We start from the raw sequence: 19,756 nt of genomic DNA, 5'->3' as shown, positions 1-19,756 counted from the left end.
ACTTGGAGTTCTGTTTGCTTCTTGAACTTGAGGCTTTAGTTCTTTCCACAGGCTTGGGAAGTTCTCATCAATTATTTGTTTAAGTATGTTCTCCATTCCATTTTCTCTCTCTTCTCCCTCTGATATACCTATTATTCTTATGTTATTCTTTTTGATGGAGTCAGATAATTCTTGTAGGGCTATCTCATTTTTTTTAATTTTTGAGTCTCTTTCTTCTTCTCTCTGTTGTGCCTCAAGTTGCTTGTCTTCTATTTCACTAATCCTCTCTTCTATCTGACCTGTTCTATTAGCTAAGCTTGTTACTTCGTTTTTCAGCTCGTGAATTGAGTTTTTCATCTCTGTTTGATTTGTTTTTATAGTTTCAATTTCCTTGGACATATATTCTTTGTGTTCATGGAGTTGTTTTCTGAGCTCCCTATATTGCCTTTCTGTGTTTTCTTGTATATCTCGGAGGATTTTTAGGATTTCTATCTTGAATTCTCTGTCATTTAGCTCCAAGGTTTCCAATATATTAAATTTTTTCTCCATAGATTTTTCCTCATCTAGCTGTGTTACCTCTCTTTCTTTTGTATCCATGATATTCGATTTTCTCTTCCTTAATGGCATCTGAAGGTGGTTTTGTTGATAGTATTAATGAGATTTAATAAAGAATAAAAAGTTAAAAAAAATAAAAAAATAACAAATCGAAAAGAGTTGTTTTTTTTTAAAAAAAATTAATAATGAAATAAAGAAAAATAAAATAAAATAAAATTTTTTTAAAAAAGGAAATTATTCCCCCCCTCTTTTTTTCCTCTCCTCTCCTCTCCCCTCTTTCTTGAGAAAATCTTGTGGTGGACTGTGAGTTATAACAAACAATGCCTGTGATGGAGGGCCTGAATTGGGGAAAAGTAATAAAGGGGCAAAAAAAAAAAAAAGAAGAAAAAAAGGAAAAAAAAATAGAAAAAAAAAGAGCTAATGGACCCACAAAAAGCAAATAAGGAAAAAATTTGGGTCAAGAATAAAATGATTTGCTTTTAGGTGTTGGTTGTCTAAGAGTTATGCTGAGAGGAATAAGAGGAAAACAGAAAAATGGGGGGACAAATTAAAAAATTACTATTGTATTTAGTGGAACAAGAACGAGATAATATGGAGAGCCAGGGATGGGAGCACTGCTAGTGAGTTAAAAAGGTGAAGTAAAAACCCCCCAAAATGCCACAAACATAGGTTTGAGTCCCAGATAAGATAATTTGTTTGTTATTGAGGTTTGAATGAGAGGAGATGTAAAGGAGAAAGGAAGAAACTAATATAGAGGGAGAAAAGAAAGAGAGAGAGAGAAAAAAAAGAGGGAATCACTAAAAGAAGAAAAAAGAAAGGAGAGAGAGAGAGAGTTAAGGGTTTTGGAGTGCAACCCTCATAGAGAGAAAGGAAGAGAAGAGAAATGATAATGGGAGATATAACACTTATGGGTAGTGTAGTTCAAGGAGAGGAGAGAGTAAGACCGGTAGAGAGTTAATCAGCCAAATTGGAGGAGGAAAAAAAAGTATCAAGAATGAAGATAAGAGAAACAAACGAACAAATATAATAAAATGGGATAGGTTATAAAGTCTGCAGATTATTCTTGATTTTGAGAGGTTATCTTCTTGCTTTTTCTTTTCTCTCCCTCTTCCTGGTCGGTGACTCTGTACCCCGGGTTCTGCCCCTTTGGCACGCTCAGGTAGAGGTTTGCAGTTGATAAGTCTCTATGGCAATGTCATGTATTGTGCTTTATTCTCGTTGGGAGTCGAGGCTCATTAGCATTTATAGGCTCCGACAGTGAGAGAGTCCGTGTTCCTGGAGCCTTTCTCCTAGTCTTTCCTTCCTCAATTAGTAGCCTGATAGTCCAGGTATGGGGTTGCTGCTGCCTCTGCCTGGATAGTAAGAGGCTCAAATTGCTGGCAACTCCCCACTCTATTACCACTCAGCACAGGGCTCTGGGTAAGGCTCAGTCAGTCAGAGCTGCTAGTATAATCAGGCGGGCTTTCCGCCCACTCGAAGACCTCTGGCTCTGCCACTCTATCCGGTAACACAAGCGGGCGCCCACTTCCGGGGCGCTTGGAGGAAACTCTCACTCACTGTCTGCAACCAGGATATCCGGTCAGCAGTCTCACGCTCTGAGTGAAACCCCCAACCGCAGGGAAAAGTTGCAGCGTTGGAATTGAGTCTCGCTCCGTCCCCGTGTGCGGCTTTTGCAAGGCGCTGGGGCGGCCCGAGATTCCGCTTTGGCCCACACAAAGGCCCCTGACTCTGCCCCTCTGTGCGATAACACGGGCGCGCACTGCCGAGGCACTCGGAGGAATCGCTCACTCCTTATCTGCGCGCGCAAACCAGGATATGAGGCCGGCCGCAGTTCCCTCTGAGTGAAACCCTCACCAGCACGGAAAATCTCCACCGTTGGGATTAGTTCTCACTCCCTCCCGTGCGTGGCTTTCCCAGGGCGCTGGGGCAGCCCAGAGACTCTGCCCTCAGCCCACAGAAAGGCCTCTGACCCTGCCTCTCCGTGGGGCAACACGGGCACCCACTTCCGCGGCTTAGGAAGAAATCTCTCTCCCACTAACTGCGCACGGACCAGGAGACCGGGTAAAATGGCCGCTCCGCTTGTCTTTCTTTGTTTGGGTTTGGCGCGAGTGTTAGCTTGTATTGCCCGGGTTGCCACAGGATCAGATTTTCCTCGGCTTGGATCTCTGAGCCACAGCCTGGTTCGGCCGTTTTTGCTGCGGCGGCCTGGATCTATTCACCCCCTTTGCCCGCCTCAGTTTCTATATTCACAGTTACCAGAGAAAGCCGCCCTGTTTAGGTTAGTGAGGAAGGCGGAGCATTTCTTACTCCCTATTTCCTTCGGGGTTTGGTTATATATTTAGCCAATTTTTCACTCAATCATACCTTTGGGTGTATTGCGAAGAATCTGGAAGCTCCAAGTATAGGTTTTTCTGTTTCTGGTTGAAGATCTTGTTGAGTTTTGGGGGAGATTTATCGGTATAGCTTCCTACTCCGCCATTACTCTGACCGCCATTTTCTTCTTTAAAGGTGTATTCCTTTTTCTTTTTATTTTTCTGTATTCTTTTCCCACTTTATCTGTTTACACCAGGCCCCTTAATATTTCCTGCAGCATTGGTTTGGTTGTAATGAATTCCTTGAGTTGTTTTTTGTCTGGGAAGCTTTTTATTTCTCCTTCAATTTTAAATGATAGCCTTGCTGGATAAAGTAGTCTTGGTTGTAGGTTCTTGTTCTGCATTACTTTGAATATTTCTTGCCATTCCCTTCTGGCCTCAAGTGTTTCTGTTGAGAAGTCAGATGTCATCCTTATGGGGGCTCCTTTGTAGGTGATAACTTTTTTTTCTCTTGCAGCTTTTAATATTTTCTCTTTATCGCTTAGCTTTGGTATTTTAATTATGATGTGTCTTGGTGTAGGTTTCTTTGGGTTTCTCTTTAATGGAGTCCTCTGTGCTTCTTGGATTTGTGAGAGTTTCTCTTGCATTAATTTAGGGAAGTTTTCAGCTATGATATGATTGAACAAAGTCTCTATCCCTTGTTCTTTTTCTTCTTCTTCAGGAACCCCTATGATGCGGATGTTGTTTCTCTTCATGTTGTCACAGAGCTCTCTAAGAGTTTCCTCTGACTTTTTGAGTCTTTTTTCTCTTTTCTTCTCTGCTTTCATGCCTTCATTCCAGTTGTCTTCTAACTTGCTGATTCGATCCTCTGCTCTATCTATCCTGTTTTTAATTCCTTCCATTGTGGTCTTTATTTCTGATATTGTATTTGTCGTCTCCAACTGATTCTTTTTTATACTTGCTATTTCTTTATTTAGGTTTTCAAACTCCCCCTCCATTGTTGTTCTAAGATCCCTAAGCATCCTTACAATCATTATTTTGAACTCCGCATCTGGAAGTTTGATTATTTCCATATCACTCAGTTCATCTCTTGAAAGTGTCTCTTGTGGTTTCATTTGGATTGCACTCCTTTGTTTTCTCATCTTCTTCTTTTTTTTTTATTTGTAGAGTTGATTGAGTCTAGGCTTGGTGTTGTCTGCCTCCAGTTTTCAGTTGTGTTATTTTTAGGTCTTCGTGGGTTGGTATCAGCTATTATTTGTAATCCACTTTCGGATTTGGGCAGCTTTGAAGTCTTGATTTGTTTGTTTTCTTAACAGGTGATAGTCTTGTTAACTGATCTCAGCAGGGGGCTTCCTTGAAACTGTATCCAGGAATGCTGTGGGTGTAACCTGAGACGCTGAAGGTCTCTTCCTCCAACTAATCTCACTGGGGGCAGGGTTTTTTCTCTCAGCTTCAGTAGGAGGAGGTGTATCTCAGATCTCCATGGAGACCTGAGTTACTGCCCCTCCTCCCCACTTCTTGTTTTCAGCTGTGTCTTGTTGTGCTGATTGGAGCTGGATAGATGTCCGGAGATCTCTGATCCGGAAGCACTTCAGCTCTGTTTTGTGAAAGGTTCAGTCCCTCCCCCAGCTATGGCCGCCTCCAGCACGAATGAGTCAGCTTTTTTATTTTGTTTCTTGCATACCTTAGCCCCTCACAGTCTGTCCCTCTCCCTGTCTTTTCCACTTGGGAGATAAGCTGGTCTTTTCAACCCACCTTGCTCCCTGGTCGCCAGGTAAGTGGCTGTGAGCAGTAGTTTCTGCTCTTTTTCCTCTGTGAAATCCTCTCTGGGCTCTCAGCCTCTCCCCCCTCCTTCCCTTCCTGTAAGCAGAGGAGATTCAGGCACTCCTTACCAGGATTATTGTGGCTTCCTCTTTGCTCCTTGGTTTTTGAGAGCTGTTCTTGCAGTTCAGTGTTGGTTTTTCATGCTGATTTTTTCTAAATTGATTTGTATTCCAGTTTGGTGTTGAGAGCTGGGTGTCTGTGCATCCGCCTACTCCACTGCCATCTCACTACTATTTTCTAAATGATTTGTAGTAGTGTTTATATGCTGTTAATATGAACCATTGTTTATGGGTCACAATTATCAGACTCCACAACTTGCTTCTTTATTATTTTGGTCTATTTTGTGAGAAGTCTTAATTTTAATATAGTCAAATTTATCACTCACTGAATTTATAGTTAGTACCATTTTTGTCTGAAGAACATGCTCATTATACTAACATCATGAAGACACTTGCCTATATTTTCTTCTAAGTATGGCCTTGCAGATTTAGCTGTGTATTACACCTGAAATTGATTTTGGCCCATAGTCTGTTTTGTTTTTCCAAAAAGAACACCCAGGGAATTGTTCTAAGCATGTAATGATCGTAACTCCCACTGCTCTTTAGTATTATATTGATAAATCAAAAACACATTATTGTGAAAAGTTGTAAACATGAAATAAACATTCATTGAATGATTGAATGAATAGGTAAATTCATTTAAACAGAGGAGATATTATCCTGTAAGAATATCCAAGTATTTTTTTATTATTTTGGTGTATGATCATAAAGAAAACTAGAAATATAAACAAGGCAATAAAATATTCAAATGTGTGACTGGTAAATAATTCCGGCTGCAGTTCAAAGAAAGGATTAGAAAAGGGCAAAATTAAGAAGGAGAGGCACAGTAAGAGATTACATAAAATATTATTTATACTAGTCAAGGCTATCCAAGAGAAGCATAACCGGTAGGATGATGCATGGATAGAAAGATAGATAGATGATAGATAGATAGATAAATAGATAGATATTATAAGTTATTGGCTCATATTTTGTGGAGGCTGATATCTCCTATGATCTGCAGTTAGATACTGGAGACTCAGGAGAGATGATGATAGAGTTCCAGTTCAAGTATGAAGGCTGAAGATCAGGAGAGCCAATGGTGTAAGCTTCAAAGGCCAGTAGACACGAGACCCAAGATTTTATGTTTCTGTTTGAATTTTAAAGCAGGACTAATAATGTTTTAGCTCAAGGAAGTCAAGCAGAAGGAGTTCCTCTAATTTATGAAAGGTCAACCATTTTGTTCAATTCGGGCCTGCAGCTAACTGAATGAGGGTCCCCACACACTAGGGAGGACAATCTGATTTACTTAATCTACCCTTTCAAATGATAATCTCAGCCTAAAATTTCCTCACAAACAAATCCAGAAAAGGCTTATCCAATTAACCATCTCATAGCCTACTCCCGTGATGATAAACCTTTCTATAAAAACTGCCCACTTTTGCAGTGCTGGTCAACCTGGTCCCTCCCGCCCACTAGTGGGCATTCCAGCTTTCATGGTGGGTGGTAGTGAAGCAATCAAATGGCACTGTGATTGGCCCACCATGAAAGCTGGACCACCTACTAGTGGGTGGGAGGGACCAGGTTGACCAGCACTGCAAAAGTGGGCGGTTTTTATAAAAAGGTTCACCATCACGGGCCTAGTCAGTATATTTTTGTACAGGAAACACCCAGAGAATTAACCAACAGACTAGCAATAAACATTAAGGGAATCATGACAATAGAGGCACAATTAAAAAATGAACTGAGTCAGCATTTTCCAGAGACATCAGTGTAATTTGCAGAATAGGTCATGAAAGCTTGTTGGAGAGAATAATTTCATTAATTAAAATTGGAATTTAGGAAAGGAGTAAAGACTCGGGAGGGTGAGCATAAATAGAATTTGCATATCAGTTAAATGAAGACTGTTGAAGGGAATATTTCTATTAGGTGAAATAGGAATTTAGGAAAAACAATTAAGTCTTAGCAAGGCAATCATGGACATTTTTAACAAAAGAAATATTGTTTATATGATTTAAGATATAAAATTACAGCAGCTCAATAAATCTATATCAAAGGAGTAATGCTTGGACTAGTAATAGCAAAAAGCACATAGTAATTGATAGGAGGAAGTCAAGGAAATAAACCTGATTAAAACAATAGCATTAGATTGAAAAGTGGAGTAAATGTGAGGCCATTTGACATTAACATATACTATATATGACTTTTGAAGTAAGCAATTTTTGGCAACTAAAAAAGCTGTTGTGAAATTGGGTTGTTTACATAGCAATCTTACAAAATAATCTCTCATGTTTTCATTAATTATTTTATACAACATATTCACATAACAATTGAAAGATAAATATAGTACAATAAGTCACAAAACATTACAAATATCTGTGGGTTTAATTAGCTTTAGAAATTAAGGGGTTTTTTTAATTAAAAGGGAGTAACTCTCCACGCATCAATAAAATAGCAGTAAAGCTCAATCTACTAAAAGTAACTTATTTTATACAACAAATATTTTTCCTTGGTTAATTTGAAAGGCTTCCTTAGGGGCTGGTCTAATACAAATAATGCCAGTTTATTTTTAGTAGGCATCTTAAAGAAAAATAGACATATTCAGCTCTATATTTGTAAAAATATCACAGAGGATTAAAACAATCAAAATTAATACAGTTTTTGAGGAAATTGAATGCTTTGTTCTGTGTCTATTTAATAGAACCAAAGTGAGGATAATCTTAGAATAGCTCCATATAAAAGAAAAACCCCAACAAACCCATTCATATAAGTGAGAGGCATCAAAAACCAACTGTGTGTGATGTCATTGTTAACAAAATGCTGCTAGATGCCTTTGAGATGATCACTTAAATCCATTTTCCCTCAGTAAATCAACAAACAACAAGTGTTGGTAAGGATGTGGAGAAAAGGAAACCCTAATGTGCTGTTGGTGAAAATGGAAATTGGTGCAACCACTATGAAAACCATTATGGAGTTTCCTCAAAACATTAAAAATAGAAACTACCTTAAGACCCAGAAGTTTCACTTCAGAATATATATCCTAAGACACCCAAAGCACTAATTTGAAGCAGAGTTATTTATAATAGTCAAGATATGGAAGGAACCAAGTGTACCAAGTGTCCATCAATAAATGAGTGGATAAAGAAAATGGTATATCTATCTATCTATATATATATATATATATATATATATATATAATGGAATATTAGTAATTAGAAAAAAATCTAGCCATTTTTGACAACATGAATGGACCTGGAAGATATTATGCTAGTTGACATGAGTCAAACAGAAAAGAACAAATACCATATGATTTCACTTATATACAGAATCTAGAAAACAAATAAATGAACAAAGAAAACAGAAACAGACTCGTAGATACAAAGAACATTTTGAAGAGTCCCAAATAGAAGAGAGTTTGAGGGGAAAGGTAAAACACTTGAAGAGATTAAGAAATACAATTTAGTTGTCACAGAATAGTCATGGAGATGTAAAATACAGCATAGGGAATATCATCAGTAATATTCGAATAACAATTAATGATGTCAGGTAGGTGCAAGATTTATCAGGATGATCGCTTAGTAAGAACATACCATCTAATCCCTGGGATGTACACCTGAAGCTAATATAATTATGTCAACTGTAATTGAGAAATGAAAATGATTTAAAAATGGAAAAGATATATGTAAAGGTAAAGAAACAGGACCCGTAAAAGTTACTTTTATATAGTTCAGAAAAACATATGGATTATTGTCTATATCTGTATTCAAATCTATATCACACATTTCTCTAAATCTATATCAATACCTATACATATGCCATACCTATATTTATATCTATATATAGAGACAGAAGGAGTGGGAATGATAGAGGGAGAGGGAAAAAGAGATACTAAGGATAACCTTTTCTCTACCCTTCTCCTAATTGTCAAATATTCTGTGCTAACCTTTTTTTCAATTGCACCTCCAGAAACATTCTTCTATCTTCTACACTCTATTCTCTGTCCCTGGGCAACTGACAAGTATGGACCATATCATCAGGGTTTCTGTTTGGGCTCCACTGATGGGAAACCCTAGAAGGGAATTTAAAAGAAGAAAGAGCTTGAGGTCAAGATATTTATCACCTGCCCAAGATACATCTTCTTCCAGGTTTTAGTAACCTCTGCCTTTCTTTATGCCTTAATAGCTGGGAATGATGAAATCTTTTGGCTGTGAGACACAGTTTCCCTTTTGGTTTGCCTATATAAACTTCATCAACATCATTGCAGGTATTCCTTTTTAAACAACCCTCCTTGAATTAACTTCAAGTGTGTCTTTTGTTCATTTTGTGATAATTTATCTGCTAATACTCACTGAGCACTAAATCCTCCATGGTTAAAATGTTAAAAACGTATAAAAATTTAAATTTTTGCAAATATACCTTATGATTGTATCATATCATTTGCATTTTAGAGATGAGACTATTGGCACTCCTGTATTTGAGTAACTTGCTGTTATGGACTGCATTGTCATTTCAGCTGCTCCCTAAAACATCATATGTTGAAATCTTAATCCCCACATCCTCAAAATGAGACTGTTTGGAAATAAGGCCTTTACAGAATAATTAAGTTAAAGTGAGGACATTAAGTGGGCCCTAAATCAATCTAATGAATTGATTGGTGCAGGACTTAATTTAGTGGGGCTTTGATGGCTACTACATCCACTGTTTTTGTGTGTTGCCTGTGGAGGTGGTTAGGTGGTGCTTTGATGTGATCTGGAGCTGCCCATTGGGTACTCTGGTTCAGTGGCCTCCCAGGCGGTACAGACCAAGGTCAGCTATCGCCTGTTTCTTCCCAAGGTAATCTGGCATGAGCTACAAAGTGATCTGCAGATGTTTGCTATTTGTGCGGGGCTTAGAGGTGCTCAGGAGAGGCCACCTGAGAACCAAGGCCAGCTGCTGCTAGTGTTGGGTATGGAAACAGTTAACAAGAGGTACAGGGCATGCCAGAGCCAGGTGTTGCTTGTTTACTGATTTTAGGAAAGTCTGAAGCATGAGCCCATACAGGCCAGTCATATGGAAAAGCCACTGGAAACAGCTTGAGTAGGCTGGCAGTTTGGGTGGAGCATGGTCTCAGGGAATCACCAGAGTAGCGTGAACAATGTGAGCCAGGTTGACTGCGATATGGCACCTGCCTTCCAGCTCTGTAGGAAGAGGGCTCAGCAAAGAACAATGGCCTCTGCCATCACTTTTCTCTGGGAGAAAGCTGCCCCTTCAGCCCTTGCCTGTATGCCAGATAATTCAGTTTCCCCCCATATGTCTCTGGTGCCTTTTGAGTTGCTGCCTCAGTGTTGGACCACAGAATGGGTGAGTCTAAGTCTGTGTGTGGGTTGTTTAAGAGGTATGCCTGGGGCTCCAGAAACCGTCAATCTCACTCAGCCACAGCCCCTACTGGATTTTACAGCCAGAAGTTATGGGGACTTCTCTTCCTGCCACTGGAACCCTGGGCTGGGAGGCCTGGTGTGTGAATGGGACCCCTTGCTCCTCAGGTAGTACCTCCACAGTCAAGATATTTCTCCTGATTTTTATCTGCCAAACATGGGTGTGGGACCAGCCCATTCTGTATCTCTGTCCTTCCTACTAGTCTTGGTGTAGCTTCTTCTTTGTATTACTAGTTATTAGACTTCTGTTCAAATACATTTCAGGTGGTTCTGAAATATGGTTGTTCTGTACTTAATTGTCATTTTGATGTGGCAGCATTTATCTATGCCACCATCTTGACCAGAGGCCAAAAATATATTAAATTACAACTTTATAAACACACACACATATATACAAACACACTCTGTCAGCTGATAAGTGAGGCATTGATCATAGAAAAAGAACTGACTCTTTTACTTTCATTACTTTTTAATTTTCAATAAAGCATCCTTTAGTTTAGGAAAATTTATGTTGAAAAATTATTTTTAATGCAATTTGTTTTTAGTTATTATTTTTAAGTTTTCCTCCAAACTAAGATTATGTGTATATATTCACATACGTATTTTCCTCCATTTATCTAACTCTTTATCCACTTAGTATTTAATTTTTGAATGGTTTAAGCATGTGTCTTCCAAACAGTCATTTTTATTTCCCTTGGTTTCAATAATTTTTTGTAATGTTCTTTGTATTTTAGATTAAATGCATACATTTTACTATGTATTATTCCTTGGCAATCAATTATTATCCTTGGCCCTGGCTGGTTGGCTCAGTGGATAAAGCATCAACCTGGTGTGTGGATGTCTGGGGTTCCATCCCTGGTCAGGGGACACATGAGAAGTAATCACCTGCACCTCTTCTCCTCCCTCCCCCCCTTCTCACTCTCTTCCCCTCCCGCAGTCAGTGGCTCAATTGGTTTGTATGTCCTCTCATACACTGAGGATAGCTCAGTCGATTTGAGCATGGGCCCAAGACAGGGGGTTGCCAGGTGAATCCTGACCAGCGCACATGCAGGAGTCAGTCTATACTCTCTCCTCTCACTTAAAAATTACTATCCTTTGCATCAGGGGTAGTCAACCTGGTCCCTACTGCCCACTAGTGGGCATTCCAGCTTTCATGGTGGGTGGTAGTGGAGCAACCAAAGTATAAATAAAAAGAGAGATTTAACTATAGTAAGTTGTTTTATAAAGATTTATTCTCCAAAACTTAGCAAAAATCCGACATAAAGTACTTGGTAAGTAATTATTATTATATGCTTTAACTTGCTGTAACTCTGCTTTATAAATTTTATAAAGTAAAGTTACTTCCCTACTTTATAAATCACCATTACTGTGGAACCGGTGGGCGGTTAGAAAATTTTACTACTAACAGAGATACAAAAATGGGCGGTAGGTATAAAAAGGTTGACTACCCCTGATTTACATCATTTTCATAATTGTAGGTTATAATTTATTTTGATGTACATTGAGATGAGTTTTTTTTTTCATTATATTATATATGACCCCTGAGCTTTATTGGAAATATGGAGACCAAGCACAAAGGAAAGGGAGAAGGAGCCCAGGCAGCTGAAGAAAGCTGCACCCTGGGAGAGACTGTACCCAGCATTGTGGACGGGTTTAGATAGCGGTATGCATGGAACCAGCAGCACTAGGGCCAGCCCGTCCTTTAGAAGCCATAGGAGTCCGAGTCCACTGATCAGCCCAGTCAGGACGGGCCTTTGCCCAAGTTTCGAGGAAACCAGTCATTCTGACTTTTGGAGATGAGGGAGAGCTACCAAGACATGCCAGCACTGAGAGTGCCACCTCCATGGAAAAAAAAAAAAAAAAAAGAGTCACACAGCTGGGGGTCGGGGGGGCACTTGTTGCAAGAATTTAAGGCAGCAGTGTGGGCAGGTCATGCCAGTTGGTTACCGAACCCTTCTACCTCTAGCCCAGGCACTTTCGGAGCACCAGCCGGCTGCTGGAGTTGGGGCTGATTCGCTTGCGGAGCGGTGTACATACTATGCAGGAGACACTAGGCAAACCGCACTAGGTGGCCGCTGCAGCTCTGTCCACAGGGCATGCACATTCCGGTGGTCACCACCAGGTTCCCGCTGCAAGGGGCGCCGCAGGCGCTGCCGGCACTGCCTGGGAGCCCAACACACAGAGGTCCGCACAGACAAGGCCTCTCTGAGAGCTGCTCACACAGACATATACAGCCACCAATGCCTTCGTACAACCTGTGCTCCTCGCCCTCCAGCAGGTGACGATCTCGATGGCCAGGCCCAGCTTGGGGTTCATCACCTCCTGGTACTCCTTGAGCAGGCAGGCCATGTCCTGCTTGGCCTTCTGCAGGGCGGCCTCCAGCTCAGCCAGCTTGCAGCGGGCATCGCTGACGGCCGTCTCACCCTGCTGCTCAGCCTGGGGCACTGCAGTATCCAGCTTGCGGTTCTGGCACTTGGCATTCTCGACCTCAGCGGTCAGCCTCTGTCCCGTGCAGTTCAGCTCACTGATCTCCTCCTCGGTGCGGCGCAGGGTCTCCCTGTGATGGATCACTGTGGCCATCATCTCCTGGCACTCGCTGCGGTGCCAGGACTCGGCCTCGGCCCGGCTGCGGCTGGCGATGTCGTCATACTGAGCCTTGATCTCGGCAATGACGCAGTCCATGTTCAGGTCTCGGCTGTTGCCCATGTTGACGATGACCGAGGTGTCTGAGATGTGGGTGTGGAGGAAGCGGATCTCCTCCTCATATAGTCGCCGCAGGAAGTCAGTCTCCTGGGTTAGGGCCTCTGCGTTGGCCTGCAGGTCTGATTTGCGCAGGGTAGGCACAGTCCACATCCTTCTCTAGGGCTACAAATTCATTCTCAGCAGTGGCCCTTAGCGCCACCTCCTCTTCGTACTTCTTGTAGCCCTCCAGCACCTCCCTGCTCGTGGCTGAGCTCTGAGGCCAGCCTCCCGCTGTCGGCCTCCGCACACTCGGCCTCCCGCCTCAGCATCTCCGTGGAACCCTGAACAGCGGCTCCAGGGTGCTCTCACAGCACTTGCGGTTCTGGTAGAACTGCCACGTGGTCTCCAGCAGCTTGTTCTGCTGCAGGAAGCGCACCCTGTCCATGAAGGCAGCGAACCTGCTGTTGAGACATCTGATCTGCCCCTTTTCCTCATGCCTCACGCATTGCGCGTTGGGGTCGATCTCCAGGTTGAGAGGTGTGAGGAGGCTCTGGTTGACCTACAGGGCGGTGATGCAGGGCGGGCTGGTCCGCACATGCCGCAGAAGCGGTACCCGAAGCTGTGGCCGCAGGAGCCGGAGCGGAAGCCCCTGCACATGCTCTGGCTGCCAAAGGTCCCGAGGCTGGTGGACAGGCAGGGCATGGTGCGGCAGCAGTTGCAATGGTGGGCTCTGATCCTCAAAGTCCGCGTGGCGCCATATATCGTGGCCTGCTGGCCAGGGGAGGGAGCGCTCAGCCAGCGCATTTAGAGCTTAGAGGTCGGCCCTCGAGCCCTGTCCAGCCAGTATTCAAAGTGAGCCTACCGTCCGGCTGCCTCCATAAAACAGCAATCGCCCCGCGCTCGCACTTCATGGGTCTGGAAAGTGCCTGGTCAGCCCTGCCCGTCCTGCGCCACCATCACTGGGCGAGCCCACTACGGCCCTCTGCTGAATTCGGCCTGGGTAGTGCTGGATCTGTGGCTCCATCCTCTGGCTCGGCAGCTGGACTCACCGGCCCTCCTTGGGCCCCAGCCCTGTGAAACTACTCTTGAGGTTGAGAGTCCTTGGTATTAGTTATCTGTGTATTTCCATATGGTGTGGGGGACCAGTGTGTTTGTATTTGTTGAAGGACGGAGGTCTCTGAAGTCAGTCCTGCATTTTCTTGTCCTGACCTTGGAAGGTGAATAACCTTTCCAAACCCAGTTTCCTCATGTGCAAAATAAGAATATCAATAACCCATCTGAGAGTTGTTGGGAGGACCTAATGAGATAATGGACCGGAAAGCATTTAAAGCCCTTGATGAGTTCTTAAAGTTGAGAAATTTGAAATAAAAATGTTTTGCTTATGTTTATAAACTAAAAAAAAATATGTAAGAGAAAAAGAGAAATTTTAAGATATATAAGAGAATAAATTTTAGGAAAATGTCTTAGATAGGTGTAAAAAATAGTCCTGCGTGACCAGGCGGTGGTGCAGTAGACAGAGCATCCTCCTAGGATGCTGAGGACCCAGGTTTAAAAACCCAAGGTGGCCTCCTTGAGTGTGGGCTCACCAACTTGAGCATGGGGTCTCTGGCTTGAGTGTGGAATGATAGACATGACCCCATGGTCGCTGTGTTGAGCCCAAGGTCACTTGCTTGAGCAAGGGGTCACCGGCTTGGCTGGAGCCCCCTAGTGAAGATATATATGAGAAAGCAATCAATGAACAATTAAGGTGCTGCAACAAAGAGCTGATGCTTCTCATCTCTCTCCCTTTCTATCTCTTTCTGTCTGTCTCTCCCCCCTCACTAAAAAATAATAATAATTAAAAAATGTTAGTCCTAAGAAGCAAAAGGTTTGATTCCTCAATTTAAGACATGATGTAAGGAGATATAGTTTTGAGTATATATGATATATATATTTATGTGTATGGAAACAAACTAATTGGACAAATTTGATTATCTCACCTCCTGTAAAATAAGAGGGAAAGTTGTTTGTTATAAGCAGCCAAAAAGATACATATAAAAGAAATATTAAATTCCTGTTTTAAGTGAGTTGAATTTTAGAGGAGAAACTGTTAAACTTTTTAGAGTAAAACAGAATTCAATATATCAATTTTTCTCTTTTGTTCTGAACAAAGTTCAAATTTGAAAACATATTAGTTGACAAATTTTGCTGTGTGGTAATTAACACTATAATTAACAAAAGGACTAAAACCTCAATATTACTTTAAACTAAAACTTATATCACAATAGTAGAATAGACAGTATGATAATCCATCAGGGATGCTTTGCTCTGGTTCTTTGTGCTGTCTAGACAAGTAGGAAATTTGTTTCTTTAATCAGTGGAGTAAAAAAAAAAAAAAAAGAAAAGAAATCATCCCAAATATTCTAAACATTACCCAAGTTAGATGGAAAAGAATAGATGGCTATTTGTGTAATATTCTGTGCAGAAGGAAGAATCAGTTATCATCTGATAATTTTAGATGAAAAAAATTGTTCTATGCTATGTGAGATAGAGACAGAATTTTTGTTCGTCATTTCAAATTGCTTTGCATGGTGGTGACGACAGTGATAATGATTTGTCATCTTCAGTTCTTCACACTCATGTGACTGTGATTTTTTTTTTTTAGGTTTTTTGGACACATCAATCATTGGCAAAACTACAGATTAGAAGGCTGTGTTTAATACATGATAATTTTGTTAATCCACCCACAAATATTTGACATTTTTGTCCTTGCAGTAACCTTAAGCAGTTTGAATGGCAGATATATGCTATGGCCAAAGTATAGTGAAGAATTACTGTAATTATTTGGCAGTTGTTCATTTGGGAAATAGGGATAAAGAATATCCAGATCATCAAGGTCATGTAGATATACTGACATCTACACTTACTATAAATATTTTATAAGGGGATAGAGTGGGGCATTTGAAACCTCATTCACTGAGTTCCAGGAAGCAGAGAACTTCAGAAATTTAACACAGGTATTATTTGGTGGCTATTTCACTAATGTATTCTCAGTATTTCTCTCTGCCTTTGTGTTCTAAAACTTCAGACAGTATTTCTTCACCCATGGCCTGTTTCTTCCGTCTTTCTGTTATAGTAGTAGAACTTCTGTGTTCTTCACTGGCAGTTATCAGGTTGGCTCTGCTATGCTCTCTGGCTGGCTTTAATCTTTCCAAGTTGTGTAATCCTCCATCTGCTTCCTTTAGTGGTAGCAAAGTAGTTCTCCTTATAACTAACTTTGCATTCTACCATCTTTCTAGTTTTGCTGTTGCTTTATCTATATTTTAAACATGTATTATCACAGCAGATTGAAAACTAAAGAAATGCCTAGTACTTGTTTAGATTCTTTGCAGAGAACAGTTAGTCTTTGCCACCAACTCAACCGCTTTAAACCAAGGTGCAAAAATTTCTTGCAATATGTTTTAAGTAACCAAAATGGAAAATCCAAGCAAACTATTGCCTGTGTTTAGCTTTGTGATTTAAAGACAGCTGGTAGAGACAAGTACTAACATAAATCTTGTCTGAATTTCCCAAACCCAGCATATGAACTGTGAATTCATAGCTTTTTTTGAATGTTTAACCATAGGTGATGGTGATAGAACAGAAAGACCAATGAATTTGGATGTAGAAAATCTAGGTTCAGACTCTTACATGCAAGTTATTTGACCATGGGGAAACAACTTCTGTCTATACCAGGGGTCGAGGAACTATGGCTCGCAAGCCAGATGTGGCTCTTTTGATGGCTGCATCTGGCTCACAGTCAAATCTTTAATTTAAAAAAAAATAACGTTAAAAATATAAAACATTCTCATGCATTACAATCCATTTATTTTCTACTGCTCATGTTCATGGTTGCAGGTGGCTGGAGCCAATCACAGCTGTCTTCCAGGACAACACCAAATATTTTTTTTTTTTGTATTTTTCTGAAGTTGGAAATGGGGAGGCATTCAGACAAACTCCTGCATGCGCCCGACTGGGATCCACCTGGCATGCCCACCGGGGGTGATGCTCTGCCCATCTGGGGCATTGCTCTGTTGCAACCAGAGTCATTCTAGCACCTGAGGCAGAGGCCATGGAGCCATCCTCAGTGCCCGGGGCCAACTTTGCTCGAATGGAGCCTTGGCTGCGGGAAGGGAAGAGAGAGACAGAGAGGAAGGAGAGGGGGAGGGGTGGAGAAGCAGATAGGCACTTCTCCTGTGTGCCCTGGCTGGGAATCAAACCCAGGACTCCTGCACACCAGGCTGATGCTCCACCACTGAGCTAACCGGCCAGGGCCAACACCAAATTTTTATTGATAATGCATAATGTACATGGGTCGTTGTGAGGTCAGGAAGTAAACTTCTCTCCTTTTAATCAAGTAGTCAGCTAGCTAACTGCAGAAACCCTTTTGATGAAGAAGATGGATAAAAGAAAAAAAGAGGAGTATCGTACTTTTCAGCAGAAATAGACAGAGGAGTTCACCTTTGTGGAGAGAGCAGGTTCTGCAGTGTGTCTAATATGCAATGATAAAATTGCATCGATGAAACAGTCAAATATAAAGTGGTACTTCAACACATGCCATACTACATTTGCATCAAAATATCCAGTGGGGGACAGCAGGAAGAAAGCATGTCAAAAGCTACTGTGCAGAGTGCAAGCTGGTCACCCACAACTCTGTGTTTGGATCCAACAAGGTGACTAGAATTTGGCTAGCTTTGCTGGTGCTTTAGCAATTGTGAGAAACAGAAAGCCATTCACAGATGGGAAGTATGCCAAAACATTCATGCTTGATGTTGCCAATGAACTTTTTGACGACTTTTCGGATAAAGACAAGACAATCAAATGAATAAAAGACATGTTCAAGAACTGTTCACGATCATACCATCATTATGGCAAATCCAATTGAGGCAACACAAGTGAAGGACATAAATGCAGCACCATTCTTTTCTCTCGCTTTGGATGAGTCAACAGACATAAACCATTCATCCCAGTTCAGCGTGATTGCAAGGTATGCTGTCAGTGACACACTATGTGAATAAAGTCTTGCTGTTTTGCCTATTAAAGAGACAACAAGAGGGGAGGATTTATTCAAGTCTTTCACTGAGTTTGCCTAAGAAAAAAAGTCTACCAATGGATAAACTTATTTTGGTGTGTACTGATGGTGCTCTGTGCATGGTAGGGAAAAACAGAGGATTCTTAGCACTTCTTTGTAAACATGAAAAGAGACCTATCCTAAGTTTTCACTGCATCCTACATCAGGATGTGCTTTGTGCTCAGATGTGTGACGAGCAGCTTGGTGAGGTGATGTTGCTGGTCATTTGGGTGGTCAACTTTATTGTTGCCCGAGCTTTAAATGATCACCAGTTTAAAACACTGCTGGATGATTTTGCGAATAATTATCCTGGTCTGCTTCTGCACAGCAATGTGCATTGATTGTCAAGAGGGAAGGTGCTCAGCCATTTTATGGCTTTTCTGAGTGAAATCCGGACATTTCTTGAAATGAAAAATGTTGAGCATCCCGAGTTAGCTAACACTGAGTGGCTCCTGAAGTTCTACTATCTCATGGACATGAGTGAACATCTGAACTAGCTCAATGTGAAAGTGCAAGGCATTGGAAATACAGTTTATCCCTTCAACAAGCAGTGTTTGCATTTGAAAACAAGCTTGTCCCGGCCAGGGCACACAGGAGAAGCGCCCATTTGCTTCTCCACCCCTCTGCCGTGCTTTCCTCTCTGTCTCTCTCTTCCCCTCCCGCAGCCAAGGCTCCATTGGAGCAAAGATGGCCCGGGCGCTGGGGATGGCTCTGTGGCCTCTGCCTCAGGCGCTAGAGTGGCTCTGGTCACAACATGGTGACGCCCAGGATGGGCAGAGCATCGCCCCCTGGTGGGCAGAGCATCGCCCCATGGTGGGCGTGCTGGGTGGATCCCGGTCGGGCGCATGCGGGAGTCTGTCTGACTGTCTCTCCCTGTTTCCAGCTTCAGAAAAATGAAAAAGAAAAAAATAAAAAGAAAAATAAAAAAAAAGAAAACAAGCTTGAACTCTTCATTGCCAACATTGAAACAGGTCATTTACTACACTTTGAAAAACTGGGAGAGGTTAAAGATGCATGCACAGCAAGTGACACTGCTCAACATCTTGCTCTCCAGCAGCTAGCGGGCTTCACATCTAATCTCCTGCAGTCATTCAAAGTGTGCTTTGGAGAATTTCATGAGTGCACTTGTCTTTTTAGGTTCATCACCCATCCACATGAGTGTGCAGTGGGCAGAGCCAACCTGAGTTACATCCCCTATGTCTTCATCATAGACTTTGAGCTACAAGCTGCTGACCTAAAGACCTCAGACATGTGGGTGAATAAGTTCAAGTCACTGAATGAAGATTTGGAAAGACTTGCTCGACAGTAAGCAGAGTTGGCGAACAAACACAAGTGGGAAGAAATAAAAAAACTTCAACCCGCAGACAAGCTGATTGTCAAAACTTGGAACGCGCTTTCCATCACATACCACACACTGCAGCGTGTAAGTATTGCTGTACAGACAATGTTTGGCTCTATGTATGCATGTGAGCAGTCTTTCTCACATCTAAAGAATGTTAAAAACAACCTATGATCACGTTTAACGGGTGGAAATCTCAATGCCTGCATGAATCTTAACCTCACCATGTATCAACCAGACTACAAAGCTATCAGCAAAACCATGCAGCACTAGAAGTCGCATTAATGGTAAAAAGTATTTTATTCATGTTGATTAGCAATAGCATAACAACGTTATTAAAAAGAATTCAGAGACTTATTGTACTTTAAAAGTGTTGGTCTTACATAAATTGCACACATTTACTTGTATTTATTGTTAAACATATTGTATGGCTCTCACAGAATTACATTTTAAAATATGTGGCATTCATGGCTCTCTCAGCCAAAAAGGTTCCCGACCCCTGGTCTATACCTTCCTCTCCAATT

General features: G+C 41.6%; 1 pseudogene; it reads right to left on the bottom strand.

Moving 5' to 3' along the window:
• Positions 1–12,172: 12,172 nt before the first annotated feature.
• On the bottom strand, positions 12,173–13,506 carry LOC136338055 (keratin, type II cuticular Hb1-like; annotated as a pseudogene).
• Positions 13,507–19,756: the final 6,250 nt, after the last annotated feature.

Source organism: Saccopteryx bilineata, chromosome 5 (genome assembly GCF_036850765.1).
Source record: "Saccopteryx bilineata isolate mSacBil1 chromosome 5, mSacBil1_pri_phased_curated, whole genome shotgun sequence".
NCBI lineage: Eukaryota > Metazoa > Chordata > Mammalia > Chiroptera > Emballonuridae > Saccopteryx > Saccopteryx bilineata.
This window is presented reverse-complemented; position numbering and strand designations above follow the sequence as displayed.